The following is a 17,343-nucleotide window of genomic DNA, read 5'->3' as shown; positions in this document are numbered from 1 at the left end:
TTAGTCTATTCAGGCTGGTGTAAGAAAACACCATAGACTGGGTAGCTTATAACAACAGAAACTTATTTATCCCATTTCTAAAGGCTAGGAAGTCCAAGGTCAGGGTGCCATCATCGTTAGTTTGTGGTGAGGGCCCTCTTCCGGATACAGACTGCCAATTTCTTGCTGTGTCTTCACGTGGTGGAAGGGGCCAGGGAGCTCTCTGAGGTCTCTTTTGTAAGGGCATGAATTCCATTCATAAGGACTCTACCCTCAAGACCTAATCCCTTCTCCCAAATCCCCACCTCCTAATGCCATCACCCTGGGAGTTATTTTAACATATGAATTTGAGGGAGACACGAACTTTCAGACCCAGCACCAACCAAGATGCAATTTATTATCTCCATTTTATAGATGATAAAACTGACTGAGAAATAAGATATCTTGTTAAGGATCACAAAGATGGAGATAGTCAGAGCCCAGATCATAGCAGGCCAAATTCTTTGGGCTGCACCTCCTGGTTTTTCAAATGACAGGCTAACACAAACTTTATACTACACAGGTTTTACCTTTAGTCTCTCTAACAATTTTTCAAATACATTTATTCCCCCGACTACCAAATATTTAACTTCAAGCTTCAGTCTACCTTAGATATTTCATATTTAACTAAAGTTTCAATTTTCAAGTCAATGTTCCTAGCCACAGGCTTTCTCTCTAGTTCCAAACCTACATTGCCCATTGTCCATTGGACATTCCTATCTTTCCTCCATATCTGTATTTTAGCTTCATAATAATTGGCACCGAGAAGTCTCTTTTCCTCTTAGAAACTCATTCCCAAAATAGTTATTTCTGCAGAAGTGTCTACCAAGTCCCCAGTTATCCAGACCCAAAAAATCAGTCACAGTGGCATCTTCTTTTTCTTTTATCCTTTGGACTAAATAACAAATCAGTCTGAGAATTTATCCTTTGGACTAAATAACAAATCAGTCTGAGAATGCTTTTCACAGTCATTGAAACCTTGCAATTCCCATTGGTTCCAATTATCACCTCCTATTTTAGGCATTCCTCTGATATTATTTGCTTAAGAAGCTGTTGAGTAGCTGTCCTTATGGTCCTGAGTAAATTTTCTCTATCATTCACTACCATAACATTCTGGTTTTTTCCTAGCACTTTTAACAGTAGAAAATTTTATTATTTACTTGTTTTATTATTTAATATCTGTCTGTCTACTAAAATGTAACTTTTGTAAAAGCAAGGATTACTTCTTCATTCTACCACCTATGCCCCTCTCAATGTCTGACACAGATGTGCTTAATAAATATAGCCAAGTGAATAGTCTTTCCAAAATTTTACTTCCCATTTCTCTTCACAATACTTCCTACATCCAGCTCTCAGAGAAATGTTTCTTGAAGTATAGCTCTAAGAAGCCATTTTTCTAGTTTAATCATCTAGTGTTAACTTATTGCCTATTAAGTTAGCTATTGACTACTACTAGTTCCAGCATTCAGACGCATAGGGTCCTCTGCAATGTGAATACAAACGACACTTCTATGTACAATTCCCTTACTCTCTTTGTCTCTAAATCAAATGCTGTTTAATTTCCTGTCTCTATGTCTTCTCTGTGTGTTTGTCGCATCTTCCAGAGTGTCTTGTCCCTGTATCAGACGGTTTAAACTACATTTTTCTCTAGTAATGAATAGATTCCAACCCTTAGTGGGTTAAAACCACAGAGGTGTATTTCCCACTCACATTCCTGCTTACCATGTTTGCCTATGGCTTTGTTCCATGCCCCTCCATTCTCAGAATAAGCTAATAGAGCAACTTTTCTCTGGAACACAACAGTCACTTGGCAGAAGGAACAGAGAGAAAGTGGGACTCTGAAAGTTTTTTCTTGGAAATGGTGAACATTTTATTAATGAAAGGCAGTTATTTGACAAAATCTGACCTAAATGGGGTAAGGAGTATAATACCTCTCCATGTTCTGGCCCAGTACGGAGAAGTAGTGAATATTTTCACTGTAATAATGTGTTAGTCTGTTCTCACACTGCTAATAAAGACACATTTGAGACTGGGTAATTTATAAAGGAAAAAGGTTTCATAAACTCACAGTTCCGCATAGCTGGGGAGGCCTCACAATCATGATGGAAAGCGATTAAGGAACAAAGTCACGTCTTACATGGCGGCAGACAGGAAAGAGCGTGTGCAGGGGAATTCCCATTTATGTAACCGTCAGATCTCCTGAGACTCATTCACTACCATGAGAACAGTATGAGAGAAACTGCCCTTATGATTCAATTATCTCCACCTGGCCCCACCCTTAACATGTGGGGATTATTACAGTTCAAGGTGAGATTTGGGTGGGAGACACAGCCAAACAGTATCAAATATCATCTACTTCACCTATCTCAGTCATTAAAATGCTAATTATCCAAGACTGTACTTTCAGGGATCATTTCTATAGTTTGTTACCAGAGTAGTTTCTCTGAACGTGTAGAGCACTAAAATGCTAATTATCCAAAGAGACCCATGCCACTAAGATGCTTTTCCCCATTCTGCCAGCCAATATTACATTGAAAACACAAAGCATATTACTTAAACCTATCTTCTAACCTTATTTTTCTCTACTTTTCTTATTCCATCATTCCCCAAAACCCCATATTCTGATTGCAAGTTTTACTAAGACCTGGTGGCTATGGCATGTAACACTCAGCAAAATGCCTTGAACACAGTAGATGTTAATAAATGTTTATTGAATGTAGCTGATTTAATCACATGTAAGGAGACACTGAATACTTCTATGCTAAGAAGGATATGAACAAACTATATTTCAAGCTGATTAATGTGGTAACTGAAACGGTATTTGCTTATTTAAGCCTTTTGGTTTATTTTCATATGTAAATATGTTCCCATGCTGTACAGGGTACACAGAGCTAATTACCTTCCTTTGCTTGGTATGCAACAGATCAGAAAACCTAAAATTATTCTAATCCAAGTGTTTTCCAAATGGCTTCTCTGCAACCCACATTGATTCAGTATAGCAAAAGTAAAATTTACATGGCAAAGATAATTTATTTGGTAATGCACTATAAAGAGAACGGTATAATACAGTCAGATCTTTTGACTTCAGGGTCGTGTGACACTGTCAGTGTATGTCTAATATTTAGTGTAAAGTTGGAAAAGATGAGAGTGACAATTGAATAAATAAATGAACAATGGATAAAATAATGTGTTCAAAAAATAAGAATAATAAAAAGCTTTTAATTAACAGATTTACATAAAAATATAGTATCCACTGAAAACATGGGATTGTATCAAATATCAGACCTAGTTAAATCCTGCATACATGAGGTTGAAAAAATAATTCTATCAAAGAAAAATCTGGAAAGTTTAGATACAGCTATTTCTTATTTGACAATGTGGTCAAGAGAATAGGAGTTGTTTACAAGAACACCAATACGCATATGCAAACATATCAGTATATATTAAGACTTAAAATGTATTTCTTAAAAGTATTCATTTTATAAAAGAAAAACAAAACAGAAATGAACAGACAGCCTCAAGCAGTTTTTATGGGGTCTTCTTTAACTAACTGAATCGAGTAGTATATATTATGGTTTCCATTTCACTGTCAATGTCTGTAACTTAGTAAAAGTTAATCGTGTGTTCATTTTATGTTGCCATACGCAGTCCCACCAGCAGCAGCGTGAATGACCTAAGCCAGTAAAATCAAACACTGCAGAGACTGTTATATCTGAATGGAACAATTCATGTAAAGTAGATGAATTCCAGGTTTTCAATCAGGAACGGAACAATTGTTAGGAAAACTGCCAAACCCCAAACTCATAAACACTAGGTTAAAACAATAATACAAATATTGTCTCATTGTATCCATAAAAAGAAAGCTATCTATAGAAAATTCTTCGTTTGAAATCTTTGTGGCTATCAAGGGTTTCACTTTCCATTTAAACAGTGTTTCATTTAACAATCCTGCTTAAGTCAGTATGTTCGGTCAGGGATAGTAAGACTAGATATGAATGCTAGTCTTATTATTTACTCAACTTTGTCTCCTTTGAATAATTCAAATGACAAACACTATAAATAAATTACTGGGAAAATATTTCCATTTTACTGCACCCAAGTGGTAAATTGTAACGTCAAAATGATATCACTGTTATTATTGAACAACATAATTTCAGAATATGGCCTACATACAAGCAACTGTGAAGCCATTAGATGAAAATATATCCAGAGGGTGTGTTTGTTGAACAAGTGCAATTGAGTTCTTAACACTTTTGAAAATCAAAATGTGATTACAGTCCTACAGAACAAACCCTAAAAATAATAATAATAACAGGAATAATAATAATAAGGCTTAAAATGTATCGAGCGCTTACTATAAGCCAGACACAGTTTTATATTCCTTATGTTTTATTTTATTTAGTTCTCATAAAACCCTTCTTATGTGAGAATTAAATAGGAGAAAATTAAGGCATAACTTGGTTGAAAACCTTGCAAAGGGCTATGCAACCAGTTAGCAGTAGAACCAGAATTTGAATCCAGGCAGGCTGACTCCAGAGAATGCACTCTCAACCACAATGCTGTAGTTATATGCCTCACACACCTCTGTGATGAATAAAATATCTAGACTTTCCATGTCAAATATTCAAATTGCAGCTTGAAAGCACATATTTCTCCAGGGATGGAAACCTCTATTTCTTTGTAATCTGACTCACAGAATTGCCATCCAATATGCCAACATGTAAGAGAAAACCATAAAGAAACAAGGTTTTATGGATACTGATGCTCTTCATTAAGTTTTTCATCCATTTATCTAATATGTGTTGAGCACTTGTGGTGTCCCAGCTCCTAGACATTGTATTAGCTTCCTTCTGATATTATAATTAATTACTACAAAGTTAGTGGCTCAAAACAATACAAATTTGTATTCTCTCACAGTTCTGGAGGTCAGAAGTCCAAAATCAAGGTGTTAGCAAAGCTTCATGTCTCTGGAGGCTTCAGGAATTTATTTATTTATTTATTTATTTATTTATTTATTTATTTATTTATTTTGCCTTTTCCAGCTCCTAGAGACCTTCAACATTCCTTGGCTTTGGGCTCTTTCCTGTATCTTCAAAGTGCATTACTCCAAACTGGTTCTATTGTCAAATCTCCTTTTTCATTTTGGGCTTTTTGCTTCTTGCTTACCAGGAGCCTTGTGATTACATTGGACTGGACTCACCTGGATCATTCAGGATAACACAGTCAAGTCCCTTTTGCCATGTAAGGTGACATATTTATGGGCTGTGGGGATCACAGTGCAGACTTTTTTGGGGGGAATATTAGTGTATCTATCACAGGGATGGTCCAAAAACCAAAAGATAAAAAGTCCAGATATTACCCTTGAGACATTGGAGGAGCTACTAAAGGATATAATACAGGGAGGGATACAATTTGATTTTAGAAAAGAGTATTTTGGCAGCTCCAAAGAGCCAAATTATTGATATAATCTTTTTGAAAATATTAAAAGTTGAATTAATGCAGCAGAAGTAAAAATGGAGAGAAGAGCAGTGATCAGAAGAATGTTTAGAAGGTAGGATCAACTAGGACACAACGAATTCTCTACAAGTAATTATTTTCCTTTCGAATTGGCATTTCCATATCTGAAAGAGATAAATGCTGTATTGTATAAAAGACTTTAAGCTTTTAATAAAATACGTCTTCATCACGTTTTTAATTTAGAGCAATGTAGAAGACACCATGTAGCATAGCTATGGGGTACAACCCTAATAACATATTCGTTTCCTGTAGAGCGACATCAATCCAATCCACTTATTCTTAATTGAAAAAAAAGTTAACTATTCCCACTTATTCATACACATTCTCCAGTGTAACTTATCGGTATCATCTGGTGATATTAGATCTAAAGTCCAACTATAGAGCATTAATTGGTTTCTTGCCCTAGAGAAAGTTTTATTTTTATCTGAAGTGATACACTACAAGATGATCTATTGCTGGAAGTTGATGAATTCACTCCATTTAGTATAGTAACACCTGCTCAATTCAGGTTTCCTGACTGTAAATATTAATAACTCTTATCAATGTTCATTCCTCCTCAGTAGAATTGCCTTTTTATAGCACTTGGTGGTATTTTTTTAAACCAGTTCATAACAGGTGCAGTGTATTATACTTATATACTTGCTTCATTCAGTAGATACCATTCAAAAATATGCCAAACCATTCATAGAAATTCATTCCAAAGAGTTGATTCCAAAGTTTGTGCCAATGAACAGAAATTTTGAATTAGAAGAGAAGAAGTTGTGAGAGCTTGTCAGATGGCTGGTGGCTGGAATTAGTTTTAAGCATTTTGGACCAGATCTCATTCACAGTAAATGTAAACCAAACACTTTTATCCTCTAATCTTATTTGTGTTATTTATTTTGTAGAAAAAAATGCCATTTATATGAGTATGTGAACTCATGTGATTCATTTACACTTAAAATCTTTGAAAGGTTATTTTAGAGAGGGTTGATATCAAAAATAACAGCTCAGCTTGGATAAGTATGAAAACCTTCATGAGAGGATAGCAGAAGGGAGGAAAAGAGAGCTTCCAAATTTCTTTTGCCATATTTTGCAAGCTTAGACGCAGAAAGATCTTGAGTACAGCAGAGAAGCCTAAGCATACATGTTCTAGTAACTTTAAAAGTTTTAAAAATCCTTATTTGGGAATAGCAGTAAAAACAGACAAGGAATAAAGAGGCCACAAATAAAAGAGTCCTGTCTTTCTACTGCACTGCTTTGAGGACACTTTGCTCTTTCCACTTGTCTCTAGCCTGCAAATTCTGGGACTTCAGTGTCTAATGAACCAGCCTTGAGCCACAGAATTTCTAGCATGCAAAATATTCAACGATATTTTTTGGCTTACAAACAATTCTCCTCTCAAATGAAGCAAGAAACTGGGACTCTTATAAGGCTCTAGTTTCTGTCATTTCATCTTCTACATTAGAGGAGTAAAAGAAACAAAACCAAAGAACCTAACAATGTTAAATGTAGGTAGCAACACTTTTTGCCCTGCATATGCTCAAGCCTGGCATTGTCTATTTTAGTCTTTTACAAAATCTAGTAAGAAAGGCCTTCTGTGTCTTCAGGTTAGGGGTCCTTTTTATTTTATCCTTCATATTCACCAGCCACACAAGAATGCTGGAATTTCTTAGTTGTTTTAAGATGCTGTAATATTAAATTACTTTCCTTCACTACGCTTTGGGTTTAAAACATTAGAGTAGAGAATTATGAGGGCATTTTATCTAGAAAGGTCACTTTCTTTGCTCCAGAGTATGAAAGGGCTTTGGATAAAAATCTCATTTGAATATATCACTGTTATTGACATCTAATGCTCTGTCCATGCTCAGAGAAGACTCTGAATGTACTGGAAGTACTTGTTAGACTGGGGGCTAGCTCTATTCAAGATGCCAATGAAATAAAAGTCTATCACTAAAGTGGCCTTTGTGGGAGGCAAATGACTGTAGTTGCTTCTCTAAATGCAATAGCTTCTTGTTTTGCTTCTTTTTGTAAGAAAGTTGGTGAAGCCTTTAAGACATCCATACTCCCAAGTGAAGTAATAAGTAATACAGACCAATTGTATTTTTATTATTTTTTTCTAAATGAAAAGGATTATTGTCTTAGTTTATCAGTTTAAAAACTATTTTTAAAAATACAGTGGGGAAAAATTCCAAAAAGATGCAACATTTTCTTGGGAAATGCAGCCTGACCTAGTGGAAGGAAGATTGGGTCTTCTTACCACCAGCTCTACCACTCTGGCCCTTAACAAAATCACTTACCTGACAGTTTCTGGTTCTCCAACAGAAACTTAGAGTGGCCTACATAATAGGGGCATAGAAATAGTTTCTGTCAAGAGCATTTGACTTCTGGAATTGTACTTTGTTCAACAAAAGTTATTGGACATGATTTAGGGGCCTGGCAATGTGCTAGGCCTTGCAGATATAATGATGAGTACCCTTCAGCTCCTGCCTTCAAGGATTTCACTTTGGAAACACACACATGTGCACACTCACAAACACACACACACACACACCAGGATCATTAGTACATTAATAATGAAAGACTAACAGATCAGGATCAAGCATTTTGAAGGCACACTTTACCAAATCAATTGTAACTCTTGTTGAGTTACAATTTATAAAAATAAATGTATTAAAGCCTATATTTTAGAGTATGAGGTTTTATATTTTCCTCATGTATACAGAGAAAAAAATGTGATAAATATGCTTAAAAGATCCTTCAATAACATTTTTGGACTAACTAATAATTTGTCTTATAATTCTCCACATGAGATCTTTCAAATGTCATTGTTTCCTAATTGCTGTAATTAAAAACACACACTTCTGCTCTTCAACAGGTGAATGACTAGACAAACTAGGGTACAACTATACCACAGAACAATATTCAGCATTAAAAAGGAAAAACAATTGATATAGGTAACAACATAGATACACCTCTAGGAAATCATGCTGAGCAAAAAAGTTAACCTCAAAAATATATACACTATGCAACTCCATTGAACATTCAGGAAATAACATAATAATAGAGAGGAAGAAAAATCAATGGTTGGCAGGTGCTGCAGGAGGAGTGGAAGTGACTATAAAAGGAGTAGAGCAAGGAATTCCGAAGCGACTAGACACGTAAGGGTCTTGATTTTAGAGTGGTTGCACGGAAGTATGCATGTGATAAAACTACATGGAGTACATAAACCTACACACACTCACACACATAAATGAGTACAGGTACAACTGGTGAAATCAGAACTATGGAAAACACCAAGGCAATTCGTGTTTTTTATATTACACTCCAATTATGCTAATTATTAACATTGAGGGAACTGTATGAAGGTTGCGTAGGACCTTCGCATCCCTTTTTTGGCAACTTCCTATAAATTTATCACTATTTCAAAATAAAACATTTTTAAAAAGAGTATGTATTTCTTCTTGGTTATCAAGGTGCTGGTCTTCACTCACCTTTAGCAGTGCATGCGTCTTCAGGTAACACTGATACACGTGTACATCTTAATTGATATTTTCTGGCTTTGTTCCCTTTGAGACTTGTGACATGCATACAGGAGATGACTGGTAAGACTCTAGCCTATTTAATCCTTGTGTGCCTCTGAAACTGATGATAATATGTAAAATGTCTTAGCATACTTAGGAATTTTTTTTCGAACATCAATTCAGATTCACAAACAATCCTGTGAGGTATACAAGGAAAAGTAAAAACACACAACTCCTATTGTTGGAGTAATTATGCAAAAGAAATGAGAGCTAACATAACAGGTGCAGGTGAGACTGGTGTGCAGGTCTTCCGACGCTAAACCTTATGCTTTTTTATATTGGAATAGGTTGGGATAATACGCTGGACCTGTGATATCCCTGTATAATGAAGGAATGTTCATCAAAGCCTTTCAAATGACCACATTACACTGAAATAATGTGATTTGACAGGTAGTCAGAAGTCTGCTACAGTAAAAGGAGGCTCTGCACTTTTGGTCAGAGGATAAGTAAGAATCTCAGCTATGCCATTTAATCCAACCGGGCCCTAATTTCTTCTTCTGTAAGACCACATTCCTACATCACAAGAATATTCTGAAGATTATAAGGGCTAACATTTGCACACCATACTCGTCAAATTTATCAATACCACTAGTAAGCATCCACAGAAATGGAGTTTTCTTCCTACAGCCCCTTTTGTTGTGACCTATCCTATAACAGAGCCAAGAATGCACCAGCAAACAGGTACTCAAATCACTGACCACCACAAAATGACAGGCAAGGAAGTTCATTTATCGTTCAAAGACAACTCTGAAAAAATCTTACTCCCAATCAACTTGCAAATCCATTCACTCCACAAATATTGATTGAATACTCCTTCTCTGCTTGGTGATAAAGAATATAACTATATGTAAAATAATGTCCTCCTAGATTTGTTGGCATTTCCATTCTATGCTAAGCATGTAGCCAAAGTTTGAGGACAGATCTTTGAACAAGACTTGGTACATGTTCCCAGCTAACTTTCAATATTGCTGTAAAAGCAGTGTCAGATATATTAGAAGTCTACTAAGTACAGTGTATGAGAGCTCAGTAGTAAGTTTCAAGGGAACACACGGGAAGACCAATGAACTACACATGACTCAGCCGTCAAAAGGCTATATGAAAAAATGACATCAAGATTGTGATCTTGATGGATTGAGGAATGAGAAAGGCAGGAAAGTAGAGAAGGAACTGTAAGTTTATGGGAGGGCACAGAGGCAGAGTAATGGTGAAATCCAGCAAGGAAAAGTCATGTTCAAAGATTATTAAGTGATAAATGAGCAAAACACACTAGTGGACAAAAGATCTTCACTAAAATGGAAGCACAGAATGTGAGAACTATTGAAAGCAAAATATGGAAAAAGAAGCTGGGCCTACATCATGAATGCCTTTATAAGCAACAATAAGAATTTTGAATTTTATACTGAGGATAATGTCAACCCACTGAGTGCTATTGAACAGAAGAGTAACATGATGAGGTTGGTGTCCTAATCTTATTGCAAACAAAAATCAATACAGTACCTTTGTCTACTTTCCAACCTCTAAACATGGAAGAAGAAGATCATAAAGTCAAGAAAAAACCCACTACACCAGGAGAAGCAAAAACAGGAAAATAAAATATGAATAATGAACAAGTTATTTTAAACACTGAGACACCTGTACCTTTTTTCTTGTTTGTATTAATTACATACATGATTACTAAATAAACATGACTACTGTATATGTAGGATTAATATTTGATCCTTCACTAGAATGTATGATAATGAGGGCTGCAACCACATTACCTGGTTCATCATCATAATCCCACCGTGGAGGGTAGTACATGGAACTAATGTACAATTTTTGAATAACTGAAGGCATAGATGAAAATAGCATAAAAGCTTTAATGCTTAATGTGGTCTTTAGGGCACCATCCTATTACAACAAAATACAATATTAACAAGCATAAGTTGTATGTAGAATTTTGAATTCTATCCGTAACAATCAGCATTAAGTTTGAGAAAGGAAAATAGTATATATACATTTTAGAAAATCTCAAAACGTGCAATTTTTTGCTTAAGTTCATGAGTAGGTAAACCCTAATCCACACAGAAATTTGGCTTCTCTGTATTTTATACACCAAGTGGTCCAGAAACTCTAGGTTTTACAATTTTGCAATTAGCATTACAATTATTTTAGAGGAATATTTAAAAGGTGTATTCTTCCTTATTTCTTTCTTCCATTAGGCTTTGAAACTTATGAACTAGCCTCAGTGTAAATTCCAAGAAATTATGCAGTGTATTAGAATATTTTTCATGATTTTCATTTAAGACCAACCTCAGTAATTGTGTCTTATGCTAAAAAGCCTCAGAATACCTATGATTATGGGTATTAATTCACATGCATTGAAAGCAGCCATCTCTAAGTACATCTGTTATTGCTGTTCAGAGCATTACAGCAAAATGAAACAGGAAGCGAAATATTCGATGTTTCCTTTAAATGCCATAGAAATACATGTTATCAGCTAAAGTGTGCCCCATTGGAAATTTAGTCAAAGCCACAAACTCCTACAGAGAAATTAATCTACATCGGCCTCATTTAAACATGCTAGAATACATCCCTCAACAGAGAATGTGCAAAGAACAATTACAATGTGAATACAGTTTATTGCAAGAAGTATCAAAATTAAGCATCTGGTCTATTCTTTGTCAAAATCATGCTTTCCTCTTTCATTTAATCATTTACATTTAACTATATGTGTTTGTGTCTGTGTGTGTGTGTGTGTATTTAGATATATTTTTCCTCTATGAAGAAGTCATTCTGGTCTTTAGGGAAAGGTGATTGCTTGTGTGAGTGTTTTGAATTACAAGAGTCAGGTTTCTTTGTTAACTTAATCAGCAGCAACTTGAACAAACCAAGAACAGCCTTTTCATCCTTCACAGTTGAAAGTGAAAACCACAAGCATTGCTTGTTGATGCCACGTAAATATGTCTCCATTTTCAAGATCAGAACTGGACAGCTTGTGAGGATTTGGCCCCATAACTTCCTAATCATTACAAGGTTAAAGAGTCATGCTATCTGCTTTTGTACATCTGGAGTTATGTTTACAAAGGTTGCATGCCTATACCATTAACAGTATTATTGCTTGTACCATTATCAGTATAATTCTTACTTCTGATTTTTACACCACTATGCACTTTTTAATGCAGTTTAACTCCTACAACAAACTTGAATGCAAAATAACATGGGAATACTATTCCATTTTTGTGCTAAAAAAATGGAGACTATGAGTTTAACAGATATGCTCTAACTCACAGTTGAGAGAAAGATCAAATTCTTGAATTCTACAAACAAAACAAAATAAACTTAAGCAAACAAGACAATAGATGAAGTAAAAGGCAATTTTATGTACTAAAAGTACATAAATGAAAGCCACTTAGCCTTTTATGCTTCTCTTTAAAATAATTTCACTGTCATTTGTTCTCAAACAGTATGCAATTTTTAAAAGTTAATTCCTTTGAAAATAAAATTTCAATTCTTTAATGTTTTCCCTTCTTCACAAAATGAGTAACTGAAAAGCTATCCAACATTCTCTGGGGTATTGCTTTAATAAAATAAACGTATGTAGTTATGACTGAATGGCCCTTATAAAGTCTGAGATTCTGTTATTTTGATGGCAAACTCACCTCATTTGAGGAAATTTAATGTTTTTTAGGGGAATGTCCAGTGAAAACTGAAAAGAATCTAATCTTTTTCCTTAAAATATGGAATCACACAAGAATATAGTCCCCATATCTATCACCAGTACAGACATCACTGAGAGTCTGAATCTTAGCTGCCACCTAACTGAATTCACTATTTTGAGAAACCTATGGTTAACTAGTACTGTGAAAACTACTCCCTGATTATTATACATTGGTTCTATCTTATATTTTTGTACAGGCACAAACAAAACTGTATGTAGCACACTTGCCTATATATCACGCATATAACCAAATTCCTATACTTTCATGGCTCTTTAACTTTTACAGAGGGACACAATTCGCTGTTCATTATAAAATATTTTTAATGACAAGAAGAACCAAAAAAAAAAGAAAACCTTAATCCTAGTTCCAATTCTGCAACTCAATATCTGTGATCCTAGAGATCACTTTGCTTTATAAAACATATGTGATACTTTTTATGCTACAAAGGTATCAAACGCTAGTTTTTGGGACTTGACTTCTCATAATGTTTCAAAAGCCAATTGTCTGCAAAATAAAACTGCTTTGGATATAGAGAAAACACTTCTTAATAATAAAAATATGATGATGCTCACTATCATTTATCATGTGCTTATTGTATGCTGAAGGTGGTGAAAAACACTTTATATTATTTAATCAGGATGTTAGCTAAAGCCACCCTGACATTGAAAGTCAAAGTCAAAAATTATCTTATAATTTGCCCTACTTCCAATAGGAAAAACAGTATCTCTGATAATATGATAACTGTGGAATTCTTAGAGGAAATTTTTTTCTCCTCAAACTCATGTCTAGCTAAAAATTTACTTTCCTAATATATTGTGTCAGTGTCTTCCTGTCTAAACTCATAATAAAAACCCATCTGATGTCTTTATATTGTAAATAAAACACCTTCATAAACAGAGATGTGTGTTTCAGGCTCCCCAAATCAGGGTAACATAAGAGCTTTAAATTGTGAAATCACAAACAGTTTAAAATCTAATATACATTCATTTTTCTTTTTTGAAAGAGAGTTTTTATCCCTAATGCCCCCAGGAATATCTCATGGGGCTGCCTTTGTCTGCAGTCTCAGCCTCTGCTGTGGTCTTCATCCTCTCTTTCTTCTCTAACCTCTGCTCCTCTTTATTATCTCTGATCTTCATCCCCAATACCTGTTAAAGTCATTTTTCAAAGCCACATAGCTCTCTTGTTTGGCCATCTAATTCCACACCACTCCCTGGGGATTCCATCAGCTACCATTCCATCAGTCTATTAAGGACTTTCTCTAAATATAGGTCTCTCCAAGACAGAACATTGGATACCAGCGGTTGAAATATTTTTTTTTTAATTACACACCCCCAAAGCACACTGACAGCAATTCTGTGGAGATGGGCACAACTGTGTTCATTGACATTTTGTAAATGATGAAACTAAGGATCCAGCAGTTAAAGTCAACAGTCCGCAGGCTAATGAGTAGTTAATGTGTGGCTAATGAGTAGAAGAGCCAGCCTTGTTCCTTTGAATGTTTTAATCTTGGCCCTCAGAGTACAGTGTAAATTCCGGTTCTCCTGTTAGTTCCTATATAGACTTGGTCCTTCTTGCTTTCTTTGTGTCTTCAAGTGTAGCTGACTCTGCATGAATTCTAGAAGAGCTCCTGCTAACATTTTTCTTCTCAGTTTCTGAATTCAACTTCATACCCTATTTTCAACCTTTCCATTAAAAGGAATTCCACATTCACTAAATGTGTGAGGTATGTCAGCATCAATCTGGTAAGTTGATTCACATAAAAACACCTTATAAACTGTATAAACTGTAAAACTCTCAAAAATTTAAGGTATTGCTGAGGTTGAAATATGTTACATTTACCTCCTTGAATCAATAAAAGCACGTAAGTGAGTTATTTTAGAGTCTGAAAACTGAATGGCAGTTTATGATAAATATCTTTGGTAGAAACGTTTTATATAATGAAACATCAATACTAATACTAATTTATTATAACAGATATCTAATGCAATCATACTAATTATTTTAAACAAGGATGGGAGTTGTGTCTAAATGGAGCCTGGAAAATGATCGAAAGATATAACCCCACATTTATGCAGTGACAAACACAATTTATACAATGACAAAAAAACTCAGCAAGTCAAAGATCTTGGAAATAAATGCATCCATGACCTCTCTGTGAGCTAAACTAGAGAAATGAAAGACTGTGATTCTTGAACTTCAAAGATCCTTATAAATTAAAACCAAACTCAACTGAAAAATATTAAATACAGAGACCTATTTCAGGTGGACTGTGTGAAAGACATGAAAACTTGTAACCAATTTCTGAAATGATGAATAAATTATTTGCTTAGTATGTAAGATGATGTATGTAAAATTTGGTGCTTATCTGCAGACTGAACTTCTCTTTGATCTAGAGATCTATATCATGGATAATGGTCAATAAACATGTACACTTTGTTATATAAACTGTCTCAAGATATGGGACTCCTCCATATTCTATAACTGATAGGACCAAAAAAAAAATGGCAGAAATATCTAACCCACAAACCGGTTACTAAAATAGAGCAACCCACATCTCTTGTTACAGAAAAATGAAAAAACACTCATTCTTCCATGAACTTTTATAGTATAGCATGCCATCCTATGAAGTAAGATTATATTAAGCCTACGAGGTCATTATGCTTTCTTTTCATGTTGGAAGTAGGAAGAGAGTAAGAAGAATAAACTTTTAATTATAGTAAAAATTCATTCTGAATATAGGACACAGGCATTCCTAGATATTTTGGGGCCAGACAGAAAGTTGGTTTTCCAGTGTATTTCTCCATAATTCTGCATATTTTTGTCATTTCCCAATAAGGTAGCTTTAGAAAGAATCTGACAAATTATAATAGGTTAATTGAACCTATAAACAAATGGAGTTGTCTGCCTTGGGCTAGAACAAGGATTTTACTATGAAGGCAAATGTAGCAATGGGTTGTTGACATTTCACATTTGGATGTAATGAGAATTGGAATATAACCATCAAGAGAGCTGCCCGAGCAATTGATTCCACTTCATTATCTGGTCCTGTCATGTGCTGCTTATCCTATAAGCTCACATTAGACACTAGTAGATCAAATCACTAAACAAAAAAATAAAATATTTGAATGAGTTGCCTAAAAAAGACTATTGGTCATTTATTAGATTTTTATTGTTTTCAGTACAAATGGTTTAGTCTAACATAAAAGAATAGGTGGTCTTCTATCTAAAGTCCTGTAACAACTCAGTTTGTATGACATCATATTTCCCAACACATTTCTGCACTGAGTTGTAAGCAAAATACAAGGCCAACTGGAGTTCCTGGAAGTACTCTGGACCTTAAAGAATGTAACAGATTGTTTTGTGTTCTATTTTGCAAGAAAATATTCAAGGTAAAGTGGAATGGAATGCAAGTCAGTGATGAAAATAATCAGTTGCTCCATTATCTAAGAAAACAGTAATATTATTATTAAAAATAAATGAGGCAACATTCTATGTAATCAGCTTTTACAATAAGCCTATATATGATTCACATTTGATCTACTGTAAATCCTTTTTAACATTTACTTATCAGAAAATTATAGGCAAAAGTACTTTGGATGCAAGTATAATGCATTATTGTGTTCTCTAGGATTGACCAAAACCACAGCAAACTAAATTGATATTGATAAGGCTAAACTAATAACTCATAATGAAAGAGAAGGAGCAACAACAATTGAAAACTGAGCAGCTTCAAACAGATTCTGCCTTTCACTTAAGTACTCTATCAATCATAGCCATCATTTGACTATAAAACCAGAAGATGGAGCTTAAAAATTCACATCAGTTTACGATCCATTAAGAAGTTCTTCCTCGTCCGGGGAAATCACAAGAATCAATGGATATATATTTAGACTTTGGCAAAAACATTGATGCATTTGCTTCAAATGAGTACTAATATGATATCAGATACTTCATATGAACTATGACCCACCTGGATGAGACCCCTGGGTTCTAAATCTGGCTCTGTTTTTCAATCTGACTCTGTCTGTTTTGTAATCTACAAAATTATTAAAAGAGAAGACAGAGAATATGAGAAAATCTCTGTCCTACTTTCCTCATAGGACTCTTTTAAGGCTCAAATGTGATCCTGCCTTTGAATGTACATCAAAGTGTGTAAAGTGCAAGCCATATAACATTAAAAGTCAAAAAGACACTTAAAGTTATTAAGTCCCACCTTCTCAGGTTGTAGATAAGCAGCAGAGATTTATGATTCACCCAAGAACAGCCAGAAATTTAGTGGCTGGAATCCACTTCTTTTGAGACCTGGTACAGAGATGTTTCAGATTCTTTACACCAAATTCTAAGCTCACACTATTATCACACAATATTTTGGTTAATACATTACTGATTAAATATATTAAATATCCATTTAATAACTCTGTTAACCACATTTTTCTTGAAACTTTTCCCTTTTTGTCTTTTTGACACTCAATAACCTGGTTCTTCCGCTTTTCTTCTCTTTCTCTTTCAGTCATCAAACACCCTTGATCATATCTTTGGGAATC

General features: G+C 34.8%; 1 long non-coding RNA gene and 1 pseudogene across 4 annotated transcripts in view; one reads left to right on the top strand and one right to left on the bottom strand.

The window, feature by feature from the left end:
- LOC105467606 (uncharacterized) overlaps positions 1–17,343 on the bottom strand; it is a 316,568-nt gene that overhangs the window by 68,981 nt on the left and 230,244 nt on the right. For all 4 annotated transcript variants that reach the window (XR_011625660.1, XR_011625661.1, XR_011625662.1 and 1 more), the window contains one exon: positions 17,013–17,101. This is a non-coding gene — a long non-coding RNA (uncharacterized lncRNA). The remainder of the gene's footprint in view (positions 1–17,012; positions 17,102–17,343) is intronic.
- On the top strand, positions 2,410–2,488 carry LOC112424200 (small nucleolar RNA U3; annotated as a pseudogene).

Source organism: Macaca nemestrina, chromosome 7 (assembly GCF_043159975.1).
Source record: "Macaca nemestrina isolate mMacNem1 chromosome 7, mMacNem.hap1, whole genome shotgun sequence".
NCBI classification, from domain to species: Eukaryota; Metazoa; Chordata; class Mammalia; order Primates; family Cercopithecidae; genus Macaca; species Macaca nemestrina.
This window is presented reverse-complemented; position numbering and strand designations above follow the sequence as displayed.